General features: G+C 47.8%; 23 non-coding genes across 23 annotated transcripts; all 23 read right to left on the bottom strand.

Annotated features, from left to right (window-relative positions):
- Window positions 1–22: 22 nt before the first annotated feature.
- Window positions 23–94, bottom strand: TRNAP-UGG (transfer RNA proline (anticodon UGG)). Its single transcript has one exon. It is a non-coding gene; the product is annotated as a tRNA-Pro (tRNA).
- A 1,315-nt stretch (window positions 95–1,409) lies between these two features.
- TRNAV-CAC (transfer RNA valine (anticodon CAC)) lies at window positions 1,410–1,482 on the bottom strand. The gene has a single exon. It is a non-coding gene; the product is annotated as a tRNA-Val (tRNA).
- Window positions 1,483–1,902: 420 nt separating this feature from the next.
- On the bottom strand, window positions 1,903–1,974 carry TRNAP-UGG (transfer RNA proline (anticodon UGG)). Its single transcript has one exon. It is a non-coding gene; the product is annotated as a tRNA-Pro (tRNA).
- A 1,311-nt stretch (window positions 1,975–3,285) lies between these two features.
- TRNAV-CAC (transfer RNA valine (anticodon CAC)) lies at window positions 3,286–3,358 on the bottom strand. The gene has a single exon. It is a non-coding gene; the product is annotated as a tRNA-Val (tRNA).
- Window positions 3,359–3,778: 420 nt separating this feature from the next.
- Window positions 3,779–3,850, bottom strand: TRNAP-UGG (transfer RNA proline (anticodon UGG)). Its single transcript has one exon. It is a non-coding gene; the product is annotated as a tRNA-Pro (tRNA).
- Window positions 3,851–5,161: 1,311 nt separating this feature from the next.
- Window positions 5,162–5,234, bottom strand: TRNAV-CAC (transfer RNA valine (anticodon CAC)). Its single transcript has one exon. It is a non-coding gene; the product is annotated as a tRNA-Val (tRNA).
- Window positions 5,235–5,654: 420 nt separating this feature from the next.
- TRNAP-UGG (transfer RNA proline (anticodon UGG)) lies at window positions 5,655–5,726 on the bottom strand. The gene has a single exon. It is a non-coding gene; the product is annotated as a tRNA-Pro (tRNA).
- A 1,315-nt stretch (window positions 5,727–7,041) lies between these two features.
- TRNAV-CAC (transfer RNA valine (anticodon CAC)) lies at window positions 7,042–7,114 on the bottom strand. The gene has a single exon. It is a non-coding gene; the product is annotated as a tRNA-Val (tRNA).
- Window positions 7,115–7,534: 420 nt separating this feature from the next.
- Window positions 7,535–7,606, bottom strand: TRNAP-UGG (transfer RNA proline (anticodon UGG)). Its single transcript has one exon. It is a non-coding gene; the product is annotated as a tRNA-Pro (tRNA).
- Window positions 7,607–9,418: 1,812 nt separating this feature from the next.
- Window positions 9,419–9,490, bottom strand: TRNAP-UGG (transfer RNA proline (anticodon UGG)). Its single transcript has one exon. It is a non-coding gene; the product is annotated as a tRNA-Pro (tRNA).
- Window positions 9,491–10,905: 1,415 nt separating this feature from the next.
- TRNAP-UGG (transfer RNA proline (anticodon UGG)) lies at window positions 10,906–10,977 on the bottom strand. Its single transcript has one exon. It is a non-coding gene; the product is annotated as a tRNA-Pro (tRNA).
- A 1,315-nt stretch (window positions 10,978–12,292) lies between these two features.
- TRNAV-CAC (transfer RNA valine (anticodon CAC)) lies at window positions 12,293–12,365 on the bottom strand. The gene has a single exon. It is a non-coding gene; the product is annotated as a tRNA-Val (tRNA).
- Window positions 12,366–12,785: 420 nt separating this feature from the next.
- TRNAP-UGG (transfer RNA proline (anticodon UGG)) lies at window positions 12,786–12,857 on the bottom strand. The gene has a single exon. It is a non-coding gene; the product is annotated as a tRNA-Pro (tRNA).
- Window positions 12,858–14,184: 1,327 nt separating this feature from the next.
- On the bottom strand, window positions 14,185–14,257 carry TRNAV-CAC (transfer RNA valine (anticodon CAC)). Its single transcript has one exon. It is a non-coding gene; the product is annotated as a tRNA-Val (tRNA).
- A 420-nt stretch (window positions 14,258–14,677) lies between these two features.
- On the bottom strand, window positions 14,678–14,749 carry TRNAP-UGG (transfer RNA proline (anticodon UGG)). The gene has a single exon. It is a non-coding gene; the product is annotated as a tRNA-Pro (tRNA).
- Window positions 14,750–16,064: 1,315 nt separating this feature from the next.
- Window positions 16,065–16,137, bottom strand: TRNAV-CAC (transfer RNA valine (anticodon CAC)). Its single transcript has one exon. It is a non-coding gene; the product is annotated as a tRNA-Val (tRNA).
- A 420-nt stretch (window positions 16,138–16,557) lies between these two features.
- Window positions 16,558–16,629, bottom strand: TRNAP-UGG (transfer RNA proline (anticodon UGG)). Its single transcript has one exon. It is a non-coding gene; the product is annotated as a tRNA-Pro (tRNA).
- A 1,323-nt stretch (window positions 16,630–17,952) lies between these two features.
- Window positions 17,953–18,025, bottom strand: TRNAV-CAC (transfer RNA valine (anticodon CAC)). The gene has a single exon. It is a non-coding gene; the product is annotated as a tRNA-Val (tRNA).
- A 1,794-nt stretch (window positions 18,026–19,819) lies between these two features.
- Window positions 19,820–19,892, bottom strand: TRNAV-CAC (transfer RNA valine (anticodon CAC)). Its single transcript has one exon. It is a non-coding gene; the product is annotated as a tRNA-Val (tRNA).
- Window positions 19,893–20,312: 420 nt separating this feature from the next.
- On the bottom strand, window positions 20,313–20,384 carry TRNAP-UGG (transfer RNA proline (anticodon UGG)). Its single transcript has one exon. It is a non-coding gene; the product is annotated as a tRNA-Pro (tRNA).
- A 1,315-nt stretch (window positions 20,385–21,699) lies between these two features.
- Window positions 21,700–21,772, bottom strand: TRNAV-CAC (transfer RNA valine (anticodon CAC)). The gene has a single exon. It is a non-coding gene; the product is annotated as a tRNA-Val (tRNA).
- Window positions 21,773–22,192: 420 nt separating this feature from the next.
- On the bottom strand, window positions 22,193–22,264 carry TRNAP-UGG (transfer RNA proline (anticodon UGG)). Its single transcript has one exon. It is a non-coding gene; the product is annotated as a tRNA-Pro (tRNA).
- A 1,311-nt stretch (window positions 22,265–23,575) lies between these two features.
- TRNAV-CAC (transfer RNA valine (anticodon CAC)) lies at window positions 23,576–23,648 on the bottom strand. Its single transcript has one exon. It is a non-coding gene; the product is annotated as a tRNA-Val (tRNA).
- Window positions 23,649–26,678: the final 3,030 nt, after the last annotated feature.

The raw sequence follows: 26,678 nt of genomic DNA, 5'->3' as shown, positions 1-26,678 counted from the left end.
GCTCAAGTTAACCACCTTGATTGGGCTCGTCCGGGATTTGAACCCGGGACCTCTCGCACCCAAAGCGAGAATCATACCCCTAGACCAACGAGCCACGGTCCTTTGAGCATTTGACGGAATTGTCCTCAGCGTTTGCACCCCCCGTAGGATTCGAGGCCAAGAATGCCTATTCCTGAAGTTTGTTCCTGCCGCTGAAAGCCTTGTCGGTGTATGAGCCAAATGAATGCCCCAGTCGGCACGCTCTGACTGTCTTCACAGGTCTCCTCCTCATCCCGAAGGTTGGTGGCCCATTGACATCAGGGTGGAAGGTGCTTGCGATACACTGTTCCTTCCTTCCTTCCTTCCTTCCTTTATTCCTCTTATGCTGTTTATGTAATAAGAGGGGACGATACACAGAAGAGAGAAAGTGGCCCAACACACTAGACTAGCAGTCTTCTGATCAATCTGCAGCTGGCAAGGTGGGGGAGAGCCTTTATTTTGCACCTGCTGGGATCTGCATTGGCAGAAGCTCTGAGGGCTGGGCCTTTCCTTTTGCCTGTAAAAACAAAAAGCAGCCCTCCTCCCTCCAGCCCTGAGAGCATGGGCGTGACACTGGAAAAAGCAGCATCTCCCCTTTGGTAAAGATGACCATTGCACAGCTGCTCACTCAGAGCTCGATCGTGCTCGATCAGGCGAGATATATTTAGGTCACCAGCAAAGTCTGTTCTCTTTTCTTGCGTAGGGTGAGCATTCACAGAGCCCAGCTTCGTTGACAAGAGTGCAAAAGGTGTATACTAAAAGCTTTCTGCTTTACTTGAGCGCCATGGCCGTTATTATATTTTGGCTGCTCCAAGCAATCTCTGTCCAGCCGATGCAAATTTCCAGCTCAAATTTTCCCAGCACTCAAAAAGTCCCTCCTCCCGCCAGCTCTGCTTTCAGGAAGTTCAGCAGAAGCAGTCCAACTTCTGTTCCCACTTCAGAGGAAAAGCTTTCTCGGGCCAGAGAAAGCCAGGGAATCACTGTACCGGCAAGTGCATTTCTTACAACTGGTAATCCCTCAGAACACAGAAATGAAGAAGCTGTATATGAAAATGTATTATTTCTTTGGTACACTAACCTATGTAACTAATATGGACCATTTCAGAGGACGGAGCGGACCCAACTGTGATCCCAGAGACCCAAATACCCAGCAGTAGGGAAAATAAATCCTCTCTGTGCTCTGCAACATTACATACACAAAATGCAAGCGCGTGCATTTTTTTATTGGCCCCATATACAGAATACATGTGAGGATGCTTGCCTTCCCAGTGTATTTCTCAAGCTCTTGAGAGCATATGCTATTTCCATGAGAACGCAAATAAGTTCATACTTTACATTTGTGTGTGACAAAAGGGGAAAAAAACTATTTTGTGTAAAATGCCAGCAGAGAGTGTTTCTGCCCGGTCTCGAACCGGGGACCTTTCGCGTGTGAGGCGAACGTGATAACCACTACACTACAGAAACAGCTGCTTGCTCACCTTTGTAGGGACTGGGAGAACAGGTGCAAAGGGCAGTGCAAGTGGACCTGCTTAAAGACTAATCAAATGCCTTGCGCCTGAAGCTCACACAATCCAGCCTAAAACATACATCCTATCAAGCATGCGCACATATACAAGTATGCCAGCTGAGGGCCTATGCAGCGTACAGAGGGAAGGACATATTTCCACTTTGAGATCGGACGGCCAAAACTCACAAGCAAATCAAGGAATGTTACTGAGAGCTAACAGAGAACACAAAGTGCTTGTCGCAAGGACATGGCACGCAAAGAGGTTCAGGAAGTGAATTGTTCATCGACTACTGCTTACCGAGAAAACCAGAGAGTCTGTCCAATGAAAATAACATTGAAAAAACAAAAAAAAGGAGCTCAAGTTAACCACCTTGATTGGGCTCGTCCGGGATTTGAACCCGGGATCTCTCGCACCCAAAGCGAGAATCATACCCCTAGACCAACGAGCCACGGTCCTTTGAGCATTTGACGGAATTGTCCTCAGCGTTTGCACCCCCCTTAGGATTCGAGGCCAAGAATGCCTATTCCTGAAGTTTGTTCCTGCCGCTGAAAGCCTTGTCGGTGTATGAGCCAAATGAATGCCCCAGTCGGCACGCTCTGACTGTCTTCACAGGTCTCCTCCTCATCCCGAAGGTTGGTGGCCCATTGACATCAGGGTGGAAGGTGCTTGCGATACACTGTTCCTTCCTTCCTTCCTTCCTTTATTCCTCTTATGCTGTTTATGTAATAAGAGGGGACGATACACAGAAGAGAGAAAGTGGCCCAACACACTAGACTAGCAGTCTACTGATCAATCTGCAGCTGGCAAGGTGGGGGAGAGCCTTTATTTTGCACCTGCTGGGATCTGCATTGGCAGAAGCTCTGAGGGCTGGGCCTTTCCTTTTGCCTGTAAAAACAAAAAGCAGCCCTCCTCCCTCCAGCCCTGAGAGCATGGGCGTGACACTGGAAAAAGCAGCATCTCCCCTTTGGTAAAGATGACCATTGCACAGCTGCTCACTCAGAGCTCGATCGTGCTCGATCAGGCGAGATATATTTAGGTCACCAGCAAAGTCTGTTCTCTTTTCTTGCGTAGGGTGAGCATTCACAGAGCCCAGCTTCGTTGACAAGAGTGCAAAAGGTGTATACTAAAAGCTTTCTGCTTTACTTGAGCGCCATGGCCGTTATTATATTTTGGCTGCTCCAAGCAATCTCTGTCCAGCCGATGCAAATTTCCAGCTCAAATTTTCCCAGCACTCAAAAAGTCCCTCCTCCCGCCAGCTCTGCTTTCAGGAAGTTCAGCAGAAGCAGTCCAACTTCTGTTCCCACTTCAGAGGAAAAGCTTTCTCGGGCCAGAGAAAGCCAGGGAATCACTGTACCGGCAAGTGCATTTCTTACAACTGGTAATCCCTCAGAACACAGAAATGAAGAAGCTGTATATGAAAATGTATTATTTCTTTGGTACACTAACCTATGTAACTAATATGGACCATTTCAGAGGACGGAGCGGACCCAACTGTGATCCCAGAGACCCAAATACCCAGCAGTAGGGAAAATAAATCCTCTCTGTGCTCTGCAACATTACATACACAAAATGCAAGCGCGTGCATTTTTTTATTGGCCCCATATACAGAATACATGTGAGGATGCTTGCCTTCCCAGTGTATTTCTCAAGCTCTTGAGAGCATATGCTATTTCCATGAGAACGCAAATAAGTTCATACTTTACATTTGTGTGTGACAAAAGGGGAAAAAAACTATTTTGTGTAAAATGCCAGCAGAGAGTGTTTCTGCCCGGTCTCGAACCGGGGACCTTTCGCGTGTGAGGCGAACGTGATAACCACTACACTACAGAAACAGCTGCTTGCTTACCTTTGTAGGGACTGGGAGAACAGGTGCAAAGGGCAGTGCAAGTGGACCTGCTTAAAGACTAATCAAATGCCTTGCGCCTGAAGCTCACACAATCCAGCCTAAAACATACGTCCTATCAAGCATGCGCACATATACAAGTATGCCAGCTGAGGGCCTATGCAGCGTACAGAGGGAAGGACATATTTCCACTTTGAGATCGGACGGCCAAAACTCACAAGCAAATCAAGGAATGTTACTGAGAGCTAACAGAGAACACAAAGTGCTTGTCGCAAGGACATGGCACGCAAAGAGGTTCAGGAAGTGAATTGTTCATCGACTACTGCTTACCGAGAAAACCAGAGAGTCTGTCCAATGAAAATAACATTGAAAAAACAAAAAAAAGGAGCTCAAGTTAACCACCTTGATTGGGCTCGTCCGGGATTTGAACCCGGGACCTCTCGCACCCAAAGCGAGAATCATACCCCTAGACCAACGAGCCACGGTCCTTTGAGCATTTGACGGAATTGTCCTCAGCGTTTGCACCCCCCTTAGGATTCGAGGCCAAGAATGCCTATTCCTGAAGTTTGTTCCTGCCGCTGAAAGCCTTGTCGGTGTATGAGCCAAATGAATGCCCCAGTCGGCACGCTCTGACTGTCTTCACAGGTCTCCTCCTCATCCCGAAGGTTGGTGGCCCATTGACATCAGGGTGGAAGGTGCTTGCGATACACTGTTCCTTCCTTCCTTCCTTCCTTTATTCCTCTTATGCTGTTTATGTAATAAGAGGGGACGATACACAGAAGAGAGAAAGTGGCCCAACACACTAGACTAGCAGTCTTCTGATCAATCTGCAGCTGGCAAGGTGGGGGAGAGCCTTTATTTTGCACCTGCTGGGATCTGCATTGGCAGAAGCTCTGAGGGCTGGGCCTTTCCTTTTGCCTGTAAAAACAAAAAGCAGCCCTCCTCCCTCCAGCCCTGAGAGCATGGGCGTGACACTGGAAAAAGCAGCATCTCCCCTTTGGTAAAGATGACCATTGCACAGCTGCTCACTCAGAGCTCGATCGTGCTCGATCAGGCGAGATATATTTAGGTCACCAGCAAAGTCTGTTCTCTTTTCTTGCGTAGGGTGAGCATTCACAGAGCCCAGCTTCGTTGACAAGAGTGCAAAAGGTGTATACTAAAAGCTTTCTGCTTTACTTGAGCGCCATGGCCGTTATTATATTTTGGCTGCTCCAAGCAATCTCTGTCCAGCCGATGCAAATTTCCAGCTCAAATTTTCCCAGCACTCAAAAAGTCCCTCCTCCCGCCAGCTCTGCTTTCAGGAAGTTCAGCAGAAGCAGTCCAACTTCTGTTCCCACTTCAGAGGAAAAGCTTTCTCGGGCCAGAGAAAGCCAGGGAATCACTGTACCGGCAAGTGCATTTCTTACAACTGGTAATCCCTCAGAACACAGAAATGAAGAAGCTGTATATGAAAATGTATTATTTCTTTGGTACACTAACCTATGTAACTAATATGGACCATTTCAGAGGACGGAGCGGACCCAACTGTGATCCCAGAGACCCAAATACCCAGCAGTAGGGAAAATAAATCCTCTCTGTGCTCTGCAACATTACATACACAAAATGCAAGCGCGTGCATTTTTTTATTGGCCCCATATACAGAATACATGTGAGGATGCTTGCCTTCCCAGTGTATTTCTCAAGCTCTTGAGAGCATATGCTATTTCCATGGGAACGCAAATAAGTTCATACTTTACATTTGTGTGTGACAAAAGGGGAAAAAAACTATTTTGTGTAAAATGCCAGCAGAGAGTGTTTCTGCCCGGTCTCGAACCGGGGACCTTTCGCGTGTGAGGCGAACGTGATAACCACTACACTACAGAAACAGCTGCTTGCTCACCTTTGTAGGGACTGGGAGAACAGGTGCAAAGGGCAGTGCAAGTGGACCTGCTTAAAGACTAATCAAATGCCTTGCGCCTGAAGCTCACACAATCCAGCCTAAAACATACGTCCTATCAAGCATGCGCACATATACAAGTATGCCAGCTGAGGGCCTATGCAGCGTACAGAGGGAAGGACATATTTCCACTTTGAGATCGGACGGCCAAAACTCACAAGCAAATCAAGGAATGTTACTGAGAGCTAACAGAGAACACAAAGTGCTTGTCGCAAGGACATGGCACGCAAAGAGGTTCAGGAAGTGAATTGTTCATCGACTACTGCTTACCGAGAAAACCAGAGAGTCTGTCCAATGAAAATAACATTGAAAAAACAAAAAAAAGGAGCTCAAGTTAACCACCTTGATTGGGCTCGTCCGGGATTTGAACCCGGGACCTCTCGCACCCAAAGCGAGAATCATACCCCTAGACCAACGAGCCACGGTCCTTTGAGCATTTGACGGAATTGTCCCCAGCGTTTGCACCCCCCTTAGGATTCGAGGCCAAGAATGCCTATTCCTGAAGTTTGTTCCTGCCGCTGAAAGCCTTGTCGGTGTATGAGCCAAATGAATGCCCCAGTCGGCACGCTCTGACTGTCTTCACAGGTCTCCTCCTCATCCCGAAGGTTGGTGGCCCATTGACATCAGGGTGGAAGGTGCTTGCGATACACTGTTCCTTCCTTCCTTCCTTCCTTCCTTTATTCCTCTTATGCTGTTTATGTAATAAGAGGGGACGATACACAGAAGAGAGAAAGTGGCCCAACACACTAGACTAGCAGTCTTCTGATCAATCTGCAGCTGGCAAGGTGGGGGAGAGCCTTTATTTTGCACCTGCTGGGATCTGCATTGGCAGAAGCTCTGAGGGCTGGGCCTTTCCTTTTGCCTGTAAAAACAAAAAGCAGCCCTCCTCCCTCCAGCCCTGAGAGCATGGGCGTGACACTGGAAAAAGCAGCATCTCCCCTTTGGTAAAGATGACCATTGCACAGCTGCTCACTCAGAGCTCGATCGTGCTCGATCAGGCGAGATATATTTAGGTCACCAGCAAAGTCTGTTCTCTTTTCTTGCGTAGGGTGAGCATTCACAGAGCCCAGCTTCGTTGACAAGAGTGCAAAAGGTGTATACTAAAAGCTTTCTGCTTTACTTGAGCGCCATGGCCGTTATTATATTTTGGCTGGTCCAAGCAATCTCTGTCCAGCCGATGCAAATTTCCAGCTCAAATTTTCCCAGCACTCAAAAAGTCCCTCCTCCCGCCAGCTCTGCTTTCAGGAAGTTCAGCAGAAGCAGTCCAACTTCTGTTCCCACTTCAGAGGAAAAGCTTTCTCGGGCCAGAGAAAGCCAGGGAATCACTGTACCGGCAAGTGCATTTCTTACAACTGGTAATCCCTCAGAACACAGAAATGAAGAAGCTGTATATGAAAATGTATTATTTCTTTGGTACACTAACCTATGTAACTAATATGGACCATTTCAGAGGACGGAGCGGACCCAACTGTGATCCCAGAGACCCAAATACCCAGCAGTAGGGAAAATAAATCCTCTCTGTGCTCTGCAACATTACATACACAAAATGCAAGCGCGTGCATTTTTTTATTGGCCCCATATACAGAATACATGTGAGGATGCTTGCCTTCCCAGTGTATTTCTCAAGCTCTTGAGAGCATATGCTATTTCCATGAGAACGCAAATAAGTTCATACTTTACATTTGTGTGTGACAAAAGGGGAAAAAAACTATTTTGTGTAAAATGCCAGCAGAGAGTGTTTCTGCCCGGTCTCGAACCGGGGACCTTTCGCGTGTGAGGCGAACGTGATAACCACTACACTACAGAAACAGCTGCTTGCTCACCTTTGTAGGGACTGGGAGAACAGGTGCAAAGGGCAGTGCAAGTGGACCTGCTTAAAGACTAATCAAATGCCTTGCGCCTGAAGCTCACACAATCCAGCCTAAAACATACGTCCTATCAAGCATGCGCACATATACAAGTATGCCAGCTGAGGGCCTATGCAGCGTACAGAGGGAAGGACATATTTCCACTTTGAGATCGGACGGCCAAAACTCACAAGCAAATCAAGGAATGTTACTGAGAGCTAACAGAGAACACAAAGTGCTTGTCGCAAGGACATGGCACGCAAAGAGGTTCAGGAAGTGAATTGTTCATCGACTACTGCTTACCGAGAAAACCAGAGAGTCTGTCCAATGAAAATAACATTGAAAAAACAAAAAAAAGGAGCTCAAGTTAACCACCTTGATTGGGCTCGTCCGGGATTTGAACCCGGGACCTCTCGCACCCAAAGCGAGAATCATACCCCTAGACCAACGAGCCACGGTCCTTTGAGCATTTGACGGAATTGTCCTCAGCGTTTGCACCCCCCTTAGGATTCGAGGCCAAGAATGCCTATTCCTGAAGTTTGTTCCTGCCGCTGAAAGCCTTGTCGGTGTATGAGCCAAATGAATGCCCCAGTCGGCACGCTCTGACTGTCTTCACAGGTCTCCTCCTCATCCCGAAGGTTGGTGGCCCATTGACATCAGGGTGGAAGGTGCTTGCGATACACTGTTCCTTCCTTCCTTCCTTCCTTCCTTCCTTTATTCCTCTTATGCTGTTTATGTAATAAGAGGGGACGATACACAGAAGAGAGAAAGTGGCCCAACACACTAGACTAGCAGTCTTCTGATCAATCTGCAGCTGGCAAGGTGGGGGAGAGCCTTTATTTTGCACCTGCTGGGATCTGCATTGGCAGAAGCTCTGAGGGCTGGGCCTTTCCTTTTGCCTGTAAAAACAAAAAGCAGCCCTCCTCCCTCCAGCCCTGAGAGCATGGGCGTGACACTGGAAAAAGCAGCATCTCCCCTTTGGTAAAGATGACCATTGCACAGCTGCTCACTCAGAGCTCGATCGTGCTCGATCAGGCGAGATATATTTAGGTCACCAGCAAAGTCTGTTCTCTTTTCTTGCGTAGGGTGAGCATTCACAGAGCCCAGCTTCGTTGACAAGAGTGCAAAAGGTGTATACTAAAAGCTTTCTGCTTTACTTGAGCGCCATGGCCGTTATTATATTTTGGCTGCTCCAAGCAATCTCTGTCCAGCCGATGCAAATTTCCAGCTCAAATTTTCCCAGCACTCAAAAAGTCCCTCCTCCCGCCAGCTCTGCTTTCAGGAAGTTCAGCAGAAGCAGTCCAACTTCTGTTCCCACTTCAGAGGAAAAGCTTTCTCGGGCCAGAGAAAGCCAGGGAATCACTGTACCGGCAAGTGCATTTCTTACAACTGGTAATCCCTCAGAACACAGAAATGAAGAAGCTGTATATGAAAATGTATTATTTCTTTGGTACACTAACCTATGTAACTAATATGGACCATTTCAGAGGACGGAGCGGACCCAACTGTGATCCCAGAGACCCAAATACCCAGCAGTAGGGAAAATAAATCCTCTCTGTGCTCTGCAACATTACATACACAAAATGCAAGCGCGTGCATTTTTTTATTGGCCCCATATACAGAATACATGTGAGGATGCTTGCCTTCCCAGTGTATTTCTCAAGCTCTTGAGAGCATATGCTATTTCCATGAGAACGCAAATAAGTTCATACTTTACATTTGTGTGTGACAAAAGGGGAAAAAAACTATTTTGTGTAAAATGCCAGCAGAGAGTGTTTCTGCCCGGTCTCGAACGGGGGACCTTTCGCGTGTGAGGCGAACGTGATAACCACTACACTACAGAAACAGCTGCTTGCTCACCTTTGTAGGGACTGGGAGAACAGGTGCAAAGGGCAGTGCAAGTGGACCTGCTTAAAGACTAATCAAATGCCTTGCGCCTGAAGCTCACACAATCCAGCCTAAAACATACGTCCTATCAAGCATGCGCACATATACAAGTATGCCAGCTGAGGGCCTATGCAGCGTACAGAGGGAAGGACATATTTCCACTTTGAGATCGGACGGCCAAAACTCACAAGCAAATCAAGGAATGTTACTGAGAGCTAACAGAGAACACAAAGTGCTTGTCGCAAGGACATGGCACGCAAAGAGGTTCAGGAAGTGAATTGTTCATCGACTACTGCTTACCGAGAAAACCAGAGAGTCTGTCCAATGAAAATAACATTGAAAAAACAAAAAAAAGGAGCTCAAGTTAACCACCTTGATTGGGCTCGTCCGGGATTTGAACCCGGGACCTCTCGCACCCAAAGCGAGAATCATACCCCTAGACCAACGAGCCACGGTCCTTTGAGCATTTGACGGAATTGTCCTCAGCGTTTGCACCCCCCTTAGGATTCGAGGCCAAGAATGCCTATTCCTGAAGTTTGTTCCTGCCGCTGAAAGCCTTGTCGGTGTATGAGCCAAATGAATGCCCCAGTCGGCACGCTCTGACTGTCTTCACAGGTCTCCTCCTCATCCCGAAGGTTGGTGGCCCATTGACATCAGGGTGGAAGGTGCTTGCGATACACTGTTCCTTCCTTCCTTCCTTCCTTCCTTTATTCCTCTTATGCTGTTTATGTAATAAGAGGGGACGATACACAGAAGAGAGAAAGTGGCCCAACACACTAGACTAGCAGTCTTCTGATCAATCTGCAGCTGGCAAGGTGGGGGAGAGCCTTTATTTTGCACCTGCTGGGATCTGCATTGGCAGAAGCTCTGAGGGCTGGGCCTTTCCTTTTGCCTGTAAAAACAAAAAGCAGCCCTCCTCCCTCCAGCCCTGAGAGCATGGGCATGACACTGGAAAAAGCAGCATCTCCCCTTTGGTAAAGATGACCATTGCACAGCTGCTCACTCAGAGCTCGATCGTGCTCGATCAGGCGAGATATATTTAGGTCACCAGCAAAGTCTGTTCTCTTTTCTTGCGTAGGGTGAGCATTCACAGAGCCCAGCTTCGTTGACAAGAGTGCAAAAGGTGTATACTAAAAGCTTTCTGCTTTACTTGAGCGCCATGGCCGTTATTATATTTTGGCTGCTCCAAGCAATCTCTGTCTAGCCGATGCAAATTTCCAGCTCAAATTTTCCCAGCACTCAAAAAGTCCCTCCTCCCGCCAGCTCTGCTTTCAGGAAGTTCAGCAGAAGCAGTCCAACTTCTGTTCCCACTTCAGAGGAAAAGCTTTCTCGGGCCAGAGAAAGCCAGGGAATCACTGTACCGGCAAGTGCATTTCTTACAACTGGTAATCCCTCAGAACACAGAAATGAAGAAGCTGTATATGAAAATGTATTATTTCTTTGGTACACTAACCTATGTAACTAATATGGACCATTTCAGAGGACGGAGCGGACCCAACTGTGATCCCAGAGACCCAAATACCCAGCAGTAGGGAAAATAAATCCTCTCTGTGCTCTGCAACATTACATACACAAAATGCAAGCGCGTGCATTTTTTTATTGGCCCCATATACAGAATACATGTGAGGATGCTTGCCTTCCCAGTGTATTTCTCAAGCTCTTGAGAGCATATTCTATTTCCATGAGAACGCAAATAAGTTCATACTTTACATTTGTGTGTGACAAAAGGGGAAAAAAACTATTTTTTGTAAAATCAGGAAGTGAATTGTTCATCGACTACTGCTTACCGAGAAAACCAGAGAGTCTGTCCAATGAAAATAACATTGAAAAAACAAAAAAAAGGAGCTCAAGTTAACCACCTTGATTGGGCTCGTCCGGGATTTGAACCCGGGACCTCTCGCACCCAAAGCGAGAATCATACCCCTAGACCAACGAGCCACGGTCCTTTGAGCATTTGACGGAATTGTCCTCAGCGTTTGCACCCCCCTTAGGATTCGAGGCCAAGAATGCCTATTCCTGAAGTTTGTTCCTGCCGCTGAAAGCCTTGTCGGTGTATGAGCCAAATGAATGCCCCAGTCGGCACGCTCTGACTGTCTTCACAGGTCTCCTCCTCATCCCGAAGGTTGGTGGCCCATTGACATCAGGGTGGAAGGTGCTTGCGATACACTGTTCCTTCCTTCCTTCCTTCCTTCCTTTATTCCTCTTATGCTGTTTATGTAATAAGAGGGGACGATACACAGAAGAGAGAAAGTGGCCCAACACACTAGACTAGCAGTCTTCTGATCAATCTGCAGCTGGCAAGGTGGGGGAGAGCCTTTATTTTGCACCTGCTGGGATCTGCATTGGCAGAAGCTCTGAGGGCTGGGCCTTTCCTTTTGCCTGTAAAAACAAAAAGCAGCCCTCCTCCCTCCAGCCCTGAGAGCATGGGCGTGACACTGGAAAAAGCAGCATCTCCCCTTTGGTAAAGATGACCATTGCACAGCTGCTCACTCAGAGCTCGATCGTGCTCGATCAGGCGAGATATATTTAGGTCACCAGCAAAGTCTGTTCTCTTTTCTTGCGTAGGGTGAGCATTCACAGAGCCCAGCTTCGTTGACAAGAGTGCAAAAGGTGTATACTAAAAGCTTTCTGCTTTACTTGAGCGCCATGGCCGTTATTATATTTTGGCTGCTCCAAGCAATCTCTGTCCAGCCGATGCAAATTTCCAGCTCAAATTTTCCCAGCACTCAAAAAGTCCCTCCTCCCGCCAGCTCTGCTTTCAGGAAGTTCAGCAGAAGCAGTCCAACTTCTGTTCCCACTTCAGAGGAAAAGCTTTCTCGGGCCAGAGAAAGCCAGGGAATCACTGTACCGGCAAGTGCATTTCTTACAACTGGTAATCCCTCAGAACACAGAAATGAAGAAGCTGTATATGAAAATGTATTATTTCTTTGGTACACTAACCTATGTAACTAATATGGACCATTTCAGAGGACGGAGCGGACCCAACTGTGATCCCAGAGACCCAAATACCCAGCAGTAGGGAAAATAAATCCTCTCTGTGCTCTGCAACATTACATACACAAAATGCAAGCGCGTGCATTTTTTTATTGGCCCCATATACAGAATACATGTGAGGATGCTTGCCTTCCCAGTGTATTTCTCAAGCTCTTGAGAGCATATGCTATTTCCATGGGAACGCAAATAAGTTCATACTTTACATTTGTGTGTGACAAAAGGGGAAAAAAACTATTTTGTGTAAAATGCCAGCAGAGAGTGTTTCTGCCCGGTCTCGAACCGGGGACCTTTCGCGTGTGAGGCGAACGTGATAACCACTACACTACAGAAACAGCTGCTTGCTCACCTTTGTAGGGACTGGGAGAACAGGTGCAAAGGGCAGTGCAAGTGGACCTGCTTAAAGACTAATCAAATGCCTTGCGCCTGAAGCTCACACAATCCAGCCTAAAACATACGTCCTATCAAGCATGCGCACATATACAAGTATGCCAGCTGAGGGCCTATGCAGCGTACAGAGGGAAGGACATATTTCCACTTTGAGATCGGACGGCCAAAACTCACAAGCAAATCAAGGAATGTTACTGAGAGCTAACAGAGAACACAAAGTGCTTGTCGCAAGGACATGGCACGCAAAGAGGTTCAGGAAGTGAATTGTTCATCGACTACTGCTTACCGAGAAAACCAGAGAGTCTGTCCAATGAAAATAACATTGAAAAAACAAAAAAAAGGAGCTCAAGTTAACCACCTTGTTTGGGCTCGTCCGGGATTTGAACCCGGGACCTCTCGCACCCAAAGCGAGAATCATACCCCTAGACCAACGAGCCACGGTCCTTTGAGCATTTGACGGAATTGTCCTCAGCGTTTGCACCCCCCTTAGGATTCGAGGCCAAGAATGCCTATTCCTGAAGTTTGTTCCTGCCGCTGAAAGCCTTGTCGGTGTATGAGCCAAATGAATGCCCCAGTCGGCACGCTCTGACTGTCTTCACAGGTCTCCTCCTCATCCCGAAGGTTGGTGGCCCATTGACATCAGGGTGGAAGGTGCTTGCGATACACTGTTCCTTCCTTCCTTCCTTCCTTCCTTCCTTCCTTCCTTTATTCCTCTTATGCTGTTTATGTAATAAGAGGGGACGATACACAGAAGAGAGAAAGTGGCCCAACACACTAGACTAGCAGTCTTCTGATCAATCTGCAGCTGGCAAGGTGGGGGAGAGCCTTTATTTTGCACCTGCTGGGATCTGCATTGGCAGAAGCTCTGAGGGCTGGGCCTTTCCTTTTGCCTGTAAAAACAAAAAGCAGCCCTCCTCCCTCCAGCCCTGAGAGCATGGGCGTGACACTGGAAAAAGCAGCATCTCCCCTTTGGTAAAGATGACCATTGCACAGCTGCTCACTCAGAGCTCGATCGTGCTCGATCAGGCGAGATATATTTAGGTCACCAGCAAAGTCTGTTCTCTTTTCTTGCGTAGGGTGAGCATTCACAGAGCCCAGCTTCGTTGACAAGAGTGCAAAAGGTGTATACTAAAAGCTTTCTGCTTTACTTGAGCGCCATGGCCGTTATTATATTTTGGCTGCTCCAAGCAATCTCTGTCCAGCCGATGCAAATTTCCAGCTCAAATTTTCCCAGCACTCAAAAAGTCCCTCCTCCCGCCAGCTCTGCTTTCAGGAAGTTCAGCAGAAGCAGTCCAACTTCTGTTCCCACTTCAGAGGAAAAGCTTTCTCGGGCCAGAGAAAGCCAGGGAATCACTGTACCGGCAAGTGCATTTCTTACAACTGGTAATCCCTCAGAACACAGAAATGAAGAAGCTGTATATGAAAATGTATTATTTCTTTGGTACACTAACCTATGTAACTAATATGGACCATTTCAGAGGACGGAGCGGACCCAACTGTGATCCCAGAGACCCAAATACCCAGCAGTAGGGAAAATAAATCCTCTCTGTGCTCTGCAACATTACATACACAAAATGCAAGCGCGTGCATTTTTTTATTGGCCCCATATACAGAATACATGTGAGGATGCTTGCCTTCCCAGTGTATTTCTCAAGCTCTTGAGAGCATATGCTATTTCCATGAGAACGCAAATAAGTTCATACTTTACATTTGTGTGTGACAAAAGGGGAAAAAAACTATTTTGTGTAAAATGCCAGCAGAGAGTGTTTCTGCCCGGTCTCGAACCGGGGACCTTTCGCGTGTGAGGCGAACGTGATAACCACTACACTACAGAAACAGCTGCTTGCTCACCTTTGTAGGGACTGGGAGAACAGGTGCAAAGGGCAGTGCAAGTGGACCTGCTTAAAGACTAATCAAATGCCTTGCGCCTGAAGCTCACACAATCCAGCCTAAAACATACGTCCTATCAAACATGCGCACATATACAAGTATGCCAGCTGAGGGCCTATGCAGCGTACAGAGGGAAGGACATATTTCCACTTTGAGATCGGACGGCCAAAACTCACAAGCAAATCAAGGAATGTTACTGAGAGCTAACAGAGAACACAAAGTGCTTGTCGCAAGGACATGGCACGCAAAGAGGTTCAGGAAGTGAATTGTTCATCGACTACTGCTTACCGAGAAAACCAGAGAGTCTGTCCAATGAAAATAACATTGAAAAAACAAAAAAAAGGAGCTCAAGTTAACCACCTTGATTGGGCTCGTCCGGGATTTGAACCCGGGACCTCTCGCACCCAAAGCGAGAATCATACCCCTAGACCAACGAGCCACGGTCCTTTGAGCATTTGACGGAATTGTCCTCAGCGTTTGCACCCCCCTTAGGATTCGAGGCCAAGAATGCCTATTCCTGAAGTTTGTTCCTGCCGCTGAAAGCCTTGTCGGTGTATGAGCCAAATGAATGCCCCAGTCGGCACGCTCTGACTGTCTTCACAGGTCTCCTCCTCATCCCGAAGGTTGGTGGCCCATTGACATCAGGGTGGAAGGTGCTTGCGATACACTGTTCCTTCCTTCCTTCCTTCCTTCCTTTATTCCTCTTATGCTGTTTATGTAATAAGAGGGGACGATACACAGAAGAGAGAAAGTGGCCCAACACACTAGACTAGCAGTCTTCTGATCAATCTGCAGCTGGCAAGGTGGGGGAGAGCCTTTATTTTGCACCTGCTGGGATCTGCATTGGCAGAAGCTCTGAGGGCTGGGCCTTTCCTTTTGCCTGTAAAAACAAAAAGCAGCCCTCCTCCCTCCAGCCCTGAGAGCATGGGCGTGACACTGGAAAAAGCAGCATCTCCCCTTTGGTAAAGATGACCATTGCACAGCTGCTCACTCAGAGCTCGATCGTGCTCGATCAGGCGAGATATATTTAGGTCACCAGCAAAGTCTGTTCTCTTTTCTTGCGTAGGGTGAGCATTCACAGAGCCCAGCTTCGTTGACAAGAGTGCAAAAGGTGTATACTAAAAGCTTTCTGCTTTACTTGAGCGCCATGGCCGTTATTATATTTTGGCTGCTCCAAGCAATCTCTGTCCAGCCGATGCAAATTTCCAGCTCAAATTTTCCCAGCACTCAAAAAGTCCCTCCTCCCGCCAGCTCTGCTTTCAGGAAGTTCAGCAGAAGCAGTCCAACTTCTGTTCCCACTTCAGAGGAAAAGCTTTCTCGGGCCAGAGAAAGCCAGGGAATCACTGTACCGGCAAGTGCATTTCTTACAACTGGTAATCCCTCAGAACACAGAAATGAAGAAGCTGTATATGAAAATGTATTATTTCTTTGGTACACTAACCTATGTAACTAATATGGACCATTTCAGAGGACGGAGCGGACCCAACTGTGATCCCAGAGACCCAAATACCCAGCAGTAGGGAAAATAAATCCTCTCTGTGCTCTGCAACATTACATACACAAAATGCAAGCGCGTGCATTTTTTTATTGGCCCCATATACAGAATACATGTGAGGATGCTTGCCTTCCCAGTGTATTTCTCAAGCTCTTGAGAGCATATGCTATTTCCATGGGAACGCAAATAAGTTCATACTTTACATTTGTGTGTGACAAAAGGGGAAAAAAACTATTTTGTGTAAAATGCCAGCAGAGAGTGTTTCTGCCCGGTCTCGAACCGGGGACCTTTCGCGTGTGAGGCGAACGTGATAACCACTACACTACAGAAACAGCTGCTTGCTCACCTTTGTAGGGACTGGGAGAACAGGTGCAAAGGGCAGTGCAAGTGGACCTGCTTAAAGACTAATCAAATGCCTTGCGCCTGAAGCTCACACAATCCAGCCTAAAACATACGTCCTATCAAGCATGCGCACATATACAAGTATGCCAGCTGAGGGCCTATGCAGCGTACAGAGGGAAGGACATATTTCCACTTTGAGATCGGACGGCCAAAACTCACAAGCAAATCAAGGAATGTTACTGAGAGCTAACAGAGAACACAAAGTGCTTGTCGCAAGGACATGGCACGCAAAGAGGTTCAGGAAGTGAATTGTTCATCGACTACTGCTTACCGAGAAAACCAGAGAGTCTGTCCAATGAAAATAACATTGAAAAAACAAAAAAAAGGAGCTCAAGTTAACCACCTTGTTTGGGCTCGTCCGGGATTTGAACCCGGGACCTCTCGCACCCAAAGCGAGAATCATACCCCTAGACCAACGAGCCACGGTCCTTTGAGCATTTGACGGAATTGTCCTCAGCGTTTGCACCCCCCTTAGGATTCGAGGCCAAGAATGCCTATTCCTGAAGTTTGTTCCTGCCGCTGAAAGCCTTGTCGGTGTATGAGCCAAATGAATGCCCCAGTCGGCACGCTCTGACTGTCTTCACAGGTCTCCTCCTCATCCCGAAGGTTGGTGGCCCATTGACATCAGGGTGGAAGGTGCTTGCGATACACTGTTCCTTCCTTCCTTCCTTCCTTCCTTCCTTCCTTTATTCCTCTTATGCTGTTTATGTAATAAGAGGGGACGATACACAGAAGAGAGAAAGTGGCCCAACACACTAGACTAGCAGTCTTCTGATCAATCTGCAGCTGGCAAGGTGGGGGAGAGCCTTTATTTTGCACCTGCTGGGATCTGCATTGGCAGAAGCTCTGAGGGCTGGGCCTTTCCTTTTGCCTGTAAAAACAAAAAGCAGCCCTCCTCCCTCCAGCCCTGAGAGCATGGGCGTGACACTGGAAAAAGCAGCATCTCCCCTTTGGTAAAGATGACCATTGCACAGCTGCTCACTCAGAGCTCGATCGTGCTCGATCAGGCGAGATATATTTAGGTCACCAGCAAAGTCTGTTCTCTTTTCTTGCGTAGGGTGAGCATTCACAGAGCCCAGCTTCGTTGACAAGAGTGCAAAAGGTGTATACTAAAAGCTTTCTGCTTTACTTGAGCGCCATGGACGTTATTATATTTTGGCTGCTCCAAGCAATCTCTGTCCAGCCGATGCAAATTTCCAGCTCAAATTTTCCCAGCACTCAAAAAGTCCCTCCTCCCGCCAGCTCTGCTTTCAGGAAGTTCAGCAGAAGCAGTCCAACTTCTGTTCCCACTTCAGAGGAAAAGCTTTCTCGGGCCAGAGAAAGCCAGGGAATCACTGTACCGGCAAGTGCATTTCTTACAACTGGTAATCCCTCAGAACACAGAAATGAAGAAGCTGTATATGAAAATGTATTATTTCTTTGGTACACTAACCTATGTAACTAATATGGACCATTTCAGAGGACGGAGCGGACCCAACTGTGATCCCAGAGACCCAAATACCCAGCAGTAGGGAAAATAAATCCTCTCTGTGCTCTGCAACATTACATACACAAAATGCAAGCGCGTGCATTTTTTTATTGGCCCCATATACAGAATACATGTGAGGATGCTTGCCTTCCCAGTGTATTTCTCAAGCTCTTGAGAGCATATGCTATTTCCATGAGAACGCAAATAAGTTCATACTTTACATTTGTGTGTGACAAAAGGGGAAAAAAACTATTTTGTGTAAAATGCCAGCAGAGAGTGTTTCTGCCCGGTCTCGAACCGGGGACCTTTCGCGTGTGAGGCGAACGTGATAACCACTACACTACAGAAACAGCTGCTTGCTCACCTTTGTAGGGACTGGGAGAACAGGTGCAAAGGGCAGTGCAAGTGGACCTGCTTAAAGACTAATCAAATGCCTTGCGCCTGAAGCTCACACAATCCAGCCTAAAACATACGTCCTATCAAACATGCGCACATATACAAGTATGCCAGCTGAGGGCCTATGCAGCGTACAGAGGGAAGGACATATTTCCACTTTGAGATCGGACGGCCAAAACTCACAAGCAAATCAAGGAATGTTACTGAGAGCTAACAGAGAACACAAAGTGCTTGTCGCAAGGACATGGCACGCAAAGAGGTTCAGGAAGTGAATTGTTCATCGACTACTGCTTACCGAGAAAACCAGAGAGTCTGTCCAATGAAAATAACATTGAAAAAACAAAAAAAAGGAGCTCAAGTTAACCACCTTGATTGGGCTCGTCCGGGACCTCTCGCACCCAAAGCGAGAATCATACCCCTAGACCAACGAGCCACGGTCCTTTGAGCATTTGACGGAATTGTCCTCAGCGTTTGCACCCCCCTTAGGATTCGAGGCCAAGAATGCCTATTCCTGAAGTTTGTTCCTGCCGCTGAAAGCCTTGTCGGTGTATGAGCCAAATGAATGCCCCAGTCGGCACGCTCTGACTGTCTTCACAGGTCTCCTCCTCATCCCGAAGGTTGGTGGCCCATTGACATCAGGGTGGAAGGTGCTTGCGATACACTGTTCCTTCCTTCCTTCCTTCCTTCCTTTATTCCTCTTATGCTGTTTATGTAATAAGAGGGGACGATACACAGAAGAGAGAAAGTGGCCCAACACACTAGACTAGCAGTCTTCTGATCAATCTGCAGCTGGCAAGGTGGGGGAGAGCCTTTATTTTGCACCTGCTGGGATCTGCATTGGCAGAAGCTCTGAGGGCTGGGCCTTTCCTTTTGCCTGTAAAAACAAAAAGCAGCCCTCCTCCCTCCAGCCCTGAGAGCATGGGCGTGACACTGGAAAAAGCAGCATCTCCCCTTTGGTAAAGATGACCATTGCACAGCTGCTCACTCAGAGCTCGATCGTGCTCGATCAGGCGAGATATATTTAGGTCACCAGCAAAGTCTGTTCTCTTTTCTTGCGTAGGGTGAGCATTCACAGAGCCCAGCTTCGTTGACAAGAGTGCAAAAGGTGTATACTAAAAGCTTTCTGCTTTACTTGAGCGCCATGGCCGTTATTATATTTTGGCTGCTCCAAGCAATCTCTGTCCAGCCGATGCAAATTTCCAGCTCAAATTTTCCCAGCACTCAAAAAGTCCCTCCTCCCGCCAGCTCTGCTTTCAGGAAGTTCAGCAGAAGCAGTCCAACTTCTGTTCCCACTTCAGAGGAAAAGCTTTCTCGGGCCAGAGAAAGCCAGGGAATCACTGTACCGGCAAGTGCATTTCTTACAACTGGTAATCCCTCAGAACACAGAAATGAAGAAGCTGTATATGAAAATGTATTATTTCTTTGGTACACTAACCTATGTAACTAATATGGACCATTTCAGAGGACGGAGCGGACCCAACTGTGATCCCAGAGACCCAAATACCCAGCAGTAGGGAAAATAAATCCTCTCTGTGCTCTGCAACATTACATACACAAAATGCAAGCGCGTGCATTTTTTTATTGGCCCCATATACAGAATACATGTGAGGATGCTTGCCTTCCCAGTGTATTTCTCAAGCTCTTGAGAGCATATGCTATTTCCATGGGAACGCAAATAAGTTCATACTTTACATTTGTGTGTGACAAAAGGGGAAAAAAACTATTTTGTGTAAAATGCCAGCAGAGAGTGTTTCTGCCCGGTCTCGAACCGGGGACCTTTCGCGTGTGAGGCGAACGTGATAACCACTACACTACAGAAACAGCTGCTTGCTCACCTTTGTAGGGACTGGGAGAACAGGTGCAAAGGGCAGTGCAAGTGGACCTGCTTAAAGACTAATCAAATGCCTTGCGCCTGAAGCTCACACAATCCAGCCTAAAACATACGTCCTATCAAGCATGCGCACATATACAAGTATGCCAGCTGAGGGCCTATGCAGCGTACAGAGGGAAGGACATATTTCCACTTTGAGATCGGACGGCCAAAACTCACAAGCAAATCAAGGAATGTTACTGAGAGCTAACAGAGAACACAAAGTGCTTGTCGCAAGGACATGGCACGCAAAGAGGTTCAGGAAGTGAATTGTTCATCGACTACTGCTTACCGAGAAAACCAGAGAGTCTGTCCAATGAAAATAACATTGAAAAAACAAAAAAAAGGAGCTCAAGTTAACCACCTTGATTGGGCTCGTCCGGGATTTGAACCCGGGACCTCTCGCACCCAAAGCGAGAATCATACCCCTAGACCAACGAGCCACGGTCCTTTGAGCATTTGACGGAATTGTCCTCAGCGTTTGCACCCCCCTTAGGATTCGAGGCCAAGAATGCCTATTCCTGAAGTTTGTTCCTGCCGCTGAAAGCCTTGTCGGTGTATGAGCCAAATGAATGCCCCAGTCGGCACGCTCTGACTGTCTTCACAGGTCTCCTCCTCATCCCGAAGGTTGGTGGCCCATTGACATCAGGGTGGAAGGTGCTTGCGATACACTGTTCCTTCCTTCCTTCCTTCCTTCCTTTATTCCTCTTATGCTGTTTATGTAATAAGAGGGGACGATACACAGAAGAGAGAAAGTGGCCCAACACACTAGACTAGCAGTCTTCTGATCAATCTGCAGCTGGCAAGGTGGGGGAGAGCCTTTATTTTGCACCTGCTGGGATCTGCATTGGCAGAAGCTCTGAGGGCTGGGCCTTTCCTTTTGCCTGTAAAAACAAAAAGCAGCCCTCCTCCCTCCAGCCCTGAGAGCATGGGCGTGACACTGGAAAAAGCAGCATCTCCCCTTTGGTAAAGATGACCATTGCACAGCTGCTCACTCAGAGCTCGATCGTGCTCGATCAGGCGAGATATATTTAGGTCACCAGCAAAGTCTGTTCTCTTTTCTTGCGTAGGGTGAGCATTCACAGAGCCCAGCTTCGTTGACAAGAGTGCAAAAGGTGTATACTAAAAGCTTTCTGCTTTACTTGAGCGCCATGGCCGTTATTATATTTTGGCTGCTCCAAGCAATCTCTGTCCAGCCGATGCAAATTTCCAGCTCAAATTTTCCCAGCACTCAAAAAGTCCCTCCTCCCGCCAGCTCTGCTTTCAGGAAGTTCAGCAGAAGCAGTCCAACTTCTGTTCCCACTTCAGAGGAAAAGCTTTCTCGGGCCAGAGAAAGCCAGGGAATCACTGTACCGGCAAGTGCATTTCTTACAACTGGTAATCCCTCAGAACACAGAAATGAAGAAGCTGTATATGAAAATGTATTATTTCTTTGGTACACTAACCTATGTAACTAATATGGACCATTTCAGAGGACGGAGCGGACCCAACTGTGATCCCAGAGACCCAAATACCCAGCAGTAGGGAAAATAAATCCTCTCTGTGCTCTGCAACATTACATACACAAAATGCAAGCGCGTGCATTTTTTTATTGGCCCCATATACAGAATACATGTGAGGATGCTTGCCTTCCCAGTGTATTTCTCAAGCTCTTGAGAGCATATGCTATTTCCATGGGAACGCAAATAAGTTCATACTTTACATTTGTGTGTGACAAAAGGGGAAAAAAACTATTTTGTGTAAAATGCCAGCAGAGAGTGTTTCTGCCCGGTCTCGAACCGGGGACCTTTCGCGTGTGAGGCGAACGTGATAACCACTACACTACAGAAACAGCTGCTTGCTCACCTTTGTAGGGACTGGGAGAACAGGTGCAAAGGGCAGTGCAAGTGGACCTGCTTAAAGACTAATCAAATGCCTTGCGCCTGAAGCTCACACAATCCAGCCTAAAACATACGTCCTATCAAGCATGCGCACATATACAAGTATGCCAGCTGAGGGCCTATGCAGCGTACAGAGGGAAGGACATATTTCCACTTTGAGATCGGACGGCCAAAACTCACAAGCAAATCAAGGAATGTTACTGAGAGCTAACAGAGAACACAAAGTGCTTGTCGCAAGGACATGGCACGCAAAGAGGTTCAGGAAGTGAATTGTTCATCGACTACTGCTTACCGAGAAAACCAGAGAGTCTGTCCAATGAAAATAACATTGAAAAAACAAAAAAAAGGAGCTCAAGTTAACCACCTTGTTTGGGCTCGTCCGGGATTTGAACCCGGGACCTCTCGCACCCAAAGCGAGAATCATACCCCTAGACCAACGAGCCACGGTCCTTTGAGCATTTGACGGAATTGTCCTCAGCGTTTGCACCCCCCTTAGGATTCGAGGCCAAGAATGCCTATTCCTGAAGTTTGTTCCTGCCGCTGAAAGCCTTGTCGGTGTATGAGCCAAATGAATGCCCCAGTCGGCACGCTCTGACTGTCTTCACAGGTCTCCTCCTCATCCCGAAGGTTGGTGGCCCATTGACATCAGGGTGGAAGGTGCTTGCGATACACTGTTCCTTCCTTCCTTCCTTCCTTTATTCCTCTTATGCTGTTTATGTAATAAGAGGGGACGATACACAGAAGAGAGAAAGTGGCCCAACACACTAGACTAGCAGTCTTCTGATCAATCTGCAGCTGGCAAGGTGGGGGAGAGCCTTTATTTTGCACCTGCTGGGATCTGCATTGGCAGAAGCTCTGAGGGCTGGGCCTTTCCTTTTGCCTGTAAAAACAAAAAGCAGCCCTCCTCCCTCCAGCCCTGAGAGCATGGGCGTGACACTGGAAAAAGCAGCATCTCCCCTTTGGTAAAGATGACCATTGCACAGCTGCTCACTCAGAGCTCGATCGTGCTCGATCAGGCGAGATATATTTAGGTCACCAGCAAAGTCTGTTCTCTTTTCTTGCGTAGGGTGAGCATTCACAGAGCCCAGCTTCGTTGACAAGAGTGCAAAAGGTGTATACTAAAAGCTTTCTGCTTTACTTGAGCGCCATGGCCGTTATTATATTTTGGCTGCTCCAAGCAATCTCTGTCCAGCCGATGCAAATTTCCAGCTCAAATTTTCCCAGCACTCAAAAAGTCCCTCCTCCCGCCAGCTCTGCTTTCAGGAAGTTCAGCAGAAGCAGTCCAACTTCTGTTCCCACTTCAGAGGAAAAGCTTTCTCGGGCCAGAGAAAGCCAGGGAATCACTGTACCGGCAAGTGCATTTCTTACAACTGGTAATCCCTCAGAACACAGAAATGAAGAAGCTGTATATGAAAATGTATTATTTCTTTGGTACACTAACCTATGTAACTAATATGGACCATTTCAGAGGACGGAGCGGACCCAACTGTGATCCCAGAGACCCAAATACCCAGCAGTAGGGAAAATAAATCCTCTCTGTGCTCTGCAACATTACATACACAAAATGCAAGCGCGTGCATTTTTTTATTGGCCCCATATACAGAATACATGTGAGGATGCTTGCCTTCCCAGTGTATTTCTCAAGCTCTTGAGAGCATATGCTATTTCCATGAGAACGCAAATAAGTTCATACTTTACATTTGTGTGTGACAAAAGGGGAAAAAAACTATTTTGTGTAAAATGCCAGCAGAGAGTGTTTCTGCCCGGTCTCGAACCGGGGACCTTTCGCGTGTGAGGCGAACGTGATAACCACTACACTACAGAAACAGCTGCTTGCTCACCTTTGTAGGGACTGGGAGAACAGGTGCAAAGGGCAGTGCAAGTGGACCTGCTTAAAGACTAATCAAATGCCTTGCGCCTGAAGCTCACACAATCCAGCCTAAAACATACGTCCTATCAAACATGCGCACTGTTGTGCTCCGTTCATTCATGCATACCCAAGCCTCAGGAATGACACGGAGCCAATGCTGCAGTGAACTATCTTTATTCACTCCCTGACACCAACTGCCGTTTCCTCCTCCGGCCCCCTCCTTTTCCCTTTCTTCCCGCTCCTTCTCTGTTGCTGCTCTTAAAGGGGTAGTGTCCCTTTATTCATGTACAACACCTCCCCCGTACTTAACATGAGAGTCCAGTTACATCTGTTCGATGAGCCTCACTGGCTTCTTTATTGTCCTAGGGGTCTCCCTGGTGATTCTCGGCTTTCGCCGGTCAATTCCACTGGGGGTTCTGCTTCTTCTTCCTCGCTGGTGTTCTCGTCGGGTGTTTCTTGTGTTTCATGTTCCTCCAGATATGACTCCCTGAAGAATGAGGGGTTGTGGGTAATGTCTCCTAGTTCTCCGGTTGCTGTGATCATGGGCCCCTTGGTGGCTGTGATTGTTCGTGGGTCTGGGCTGTATCGAGTGTCCGTTTTCTTGCGTTGTGTTTGTCGCACCAGGACTGTTTGCTCGATCTCTAGTCGTTGTTCTTTCGCTCTCCTTTTTGTGTCAGCCCATTGCTTGGCCTTCCTCTTCTTCTCGGCGTCTCGTTCTCTGACGGTTAGGTCTTCTTCAGGTGTGTGGTCCTCCCATCTGGGAATGCGTGTTCTGGGTTGATATCTCACCCTGAGTTCAGCTGGTGGCATGTCATTTGACGACAGGTACAAGATATATTCAGTGACCTCATGTGCCAGGGTGTCAACTTTGTCCAATAGGTGGTGTCTGGATGGATAGTCCGCTGGGTTTGCGTCTCCTCCTGGTTTGTGGACAATAGTACAATCGTACTCTTGCAGTCTTATTCCCCATCGCTCTATGCGGGGTGGCATTTTCATTTTGGTGTTCCCACAGGTTGATGTTAGGGCTTTGTCATGTTGCTCTTGATCCCTTCCAGGTATTGAGATGTCGTTGAGAAGAAGAAGTTGGATTTCTTTTGATACCTGTTCTTGAAGGAGGAAGCCCACTTTGCGTGGGTGCTGCGGTATCGGCCTGATGGTATTTTCGATCTGTGATTTGATGTGTGAGCCCTTTAGCATGTCCACTCCTTCAACTAGCTTGGGGAATTGGCTCTTGAGGTCTCCTTTCGCCAGTGGCCTCTCTATCATTGCCCTGATGGATTCGCATGCCAATGGTAGTCCTTCGATGACCTCCGATTGGTCGTAGTGTAGGTCAATCAGGGCGAGGGCGTTAGCTGTCCTGTAGCTGAGGAGACAGCGGCCGACAGCCGGGCTCCTTATCACGTGTATCGTGGCAGTTGTTGTGATGTCCCTGTGCCGTAGATCACATTGGAATTTCCCTTTGGATGTCATGGGTTGAGCCGCTCCCCATTGAAAGATGTGTGTTTTGGATTCTTGGAGGGGGTATGCAGAGGCTATCTCACGGTAGATGTCCTCGTTCATGACGTTTATTGTCGCTCCTGTGTCAACGATAAATCTGTTTCGGATGCTTCCCATCTGGATTGTTACTCTGGGAGCTGCAGTGTCTTCAGCCTCCACCCTGAGGAGGCATACGTATTCTCGGTCGTAGCCATCTTGTAGGTATTGAGCTTGTTCGTTTCCACTTGGTGGATGGTGTGGTGGGGGGTAAGGGTATGGCTCCCTGTCACGTTCCCGGTTGTCTGGTGCTTCCGCTCTGCGGGTGTCTTCGCGTTCCAGTTCCCGCATGAAGTCATCCTGATAGGCATCGTATAATTCGTGGTCTTTCCTGTCTGGTTCAATCTGAAGTCCTTCCAAGGCTCTCACTGTGTTTGGGCGTTGATATGAGGGCGCGAGAGGTGCGTTCCTGTCCACATGGTGATGCTGTTCTTTATGTGCGTCCATCGTGCGAGGGGTAGATCGTGGGCGTGCTGATCCTCCTTCCGGTAGTAGTTCTTTGCACATCACTTGGAAGTGGTTCTCCATTCCGCATCTCATGCATCGTTGCCCAATGGCGGGGCACGGTCCTCTGTGTGGATATTCGAATCCGCAGCGATAGCATTGGCGGTCACCCTGTGCTCGTTGTGTCGGGTACCTCTGGTTGGTCCTTGGTTGGGTGTTTGGCTGGCGGGCGTAGGGATGAATTGCGGCTATGGTTTCTCCCTTTTTGGGGTTCTCAATGGCTGCTGCTTGAATGTCCACTCTTTCGTATACCCTGGCTAGGTCTAGTACCTCTTTTAGGGATAGGGGTTTCTTGAGGAGGTGCTTCCGGAACATCGAGGATGCACACCCTTCTATGATGCGTAATCTAATGGCTTCTTCGTCATTAAAGTTAGCAAAGTCACATTTTGATATTTTCCTCTGAAGACGTATTACGAACTCCCCTATTGATTCGTGAGGTAGCTGGCCACATTGGTTGAAAGTGTACCTTTCATAGTCCCGGTTCGGTGAGATGACTAGTTTTTCGTTAATGGCTTGCAGGAGTCTTGCATATGTGGTGCGGTCTTGTGGAGGGATCGTGCGTATAATATTTTTGATTTCTCTCCCTGCGACATTTGCAAATATGCTCAGTATGTTGGGAGGTTCTTGTGTGCCAATGGCACCCACGAAGTCGTCAAATTCCTCCATCCATTCTTCCCATCTCTGCCCCTGGTCATGGTGTGGGTTTAGCGTGAACGGGGCAGGTCTCCTCATTAGGCTTGCATGAGAGGAGGGAGCTCCCGGTGATGGTGGTGGTGCATTGGGGTCTGCTGCGTCCGGGGCCGACATGATGGTGTCGCTTAGTATTCTCTAGTCCGTTGGGGTGGTATGTGGGCGTTGGTCGCGGTTTTCTCTTGGTATCGTGGCTTACAGTGCACGTGTGCCCAAGTCTGGACTTGCCGTCTAGGGTGTGGTGCAAAACCTCTTCTCTT

The sequence above is a fragment of the Ambystoma mexicanum genome, chromosome 2q (assembly GCF_040938575.1).
Source record: "Ambystoma mexicanum isolate Mex_15411 chromosome 2q, UKY_AmexF1_1, whole genome shotgun sequence".
Taxonomy (NCBI): Eukaryota; Metazoa; Chordata; class Amphibia; order Caudata; family Ambystomatidae; genus Ambystoma; species Ambystoma mexicanum.
Note: the sequence above shows the minus strand (reverse complement) of the source record. Positions and strands in the feature narration are given on the sequence as shown.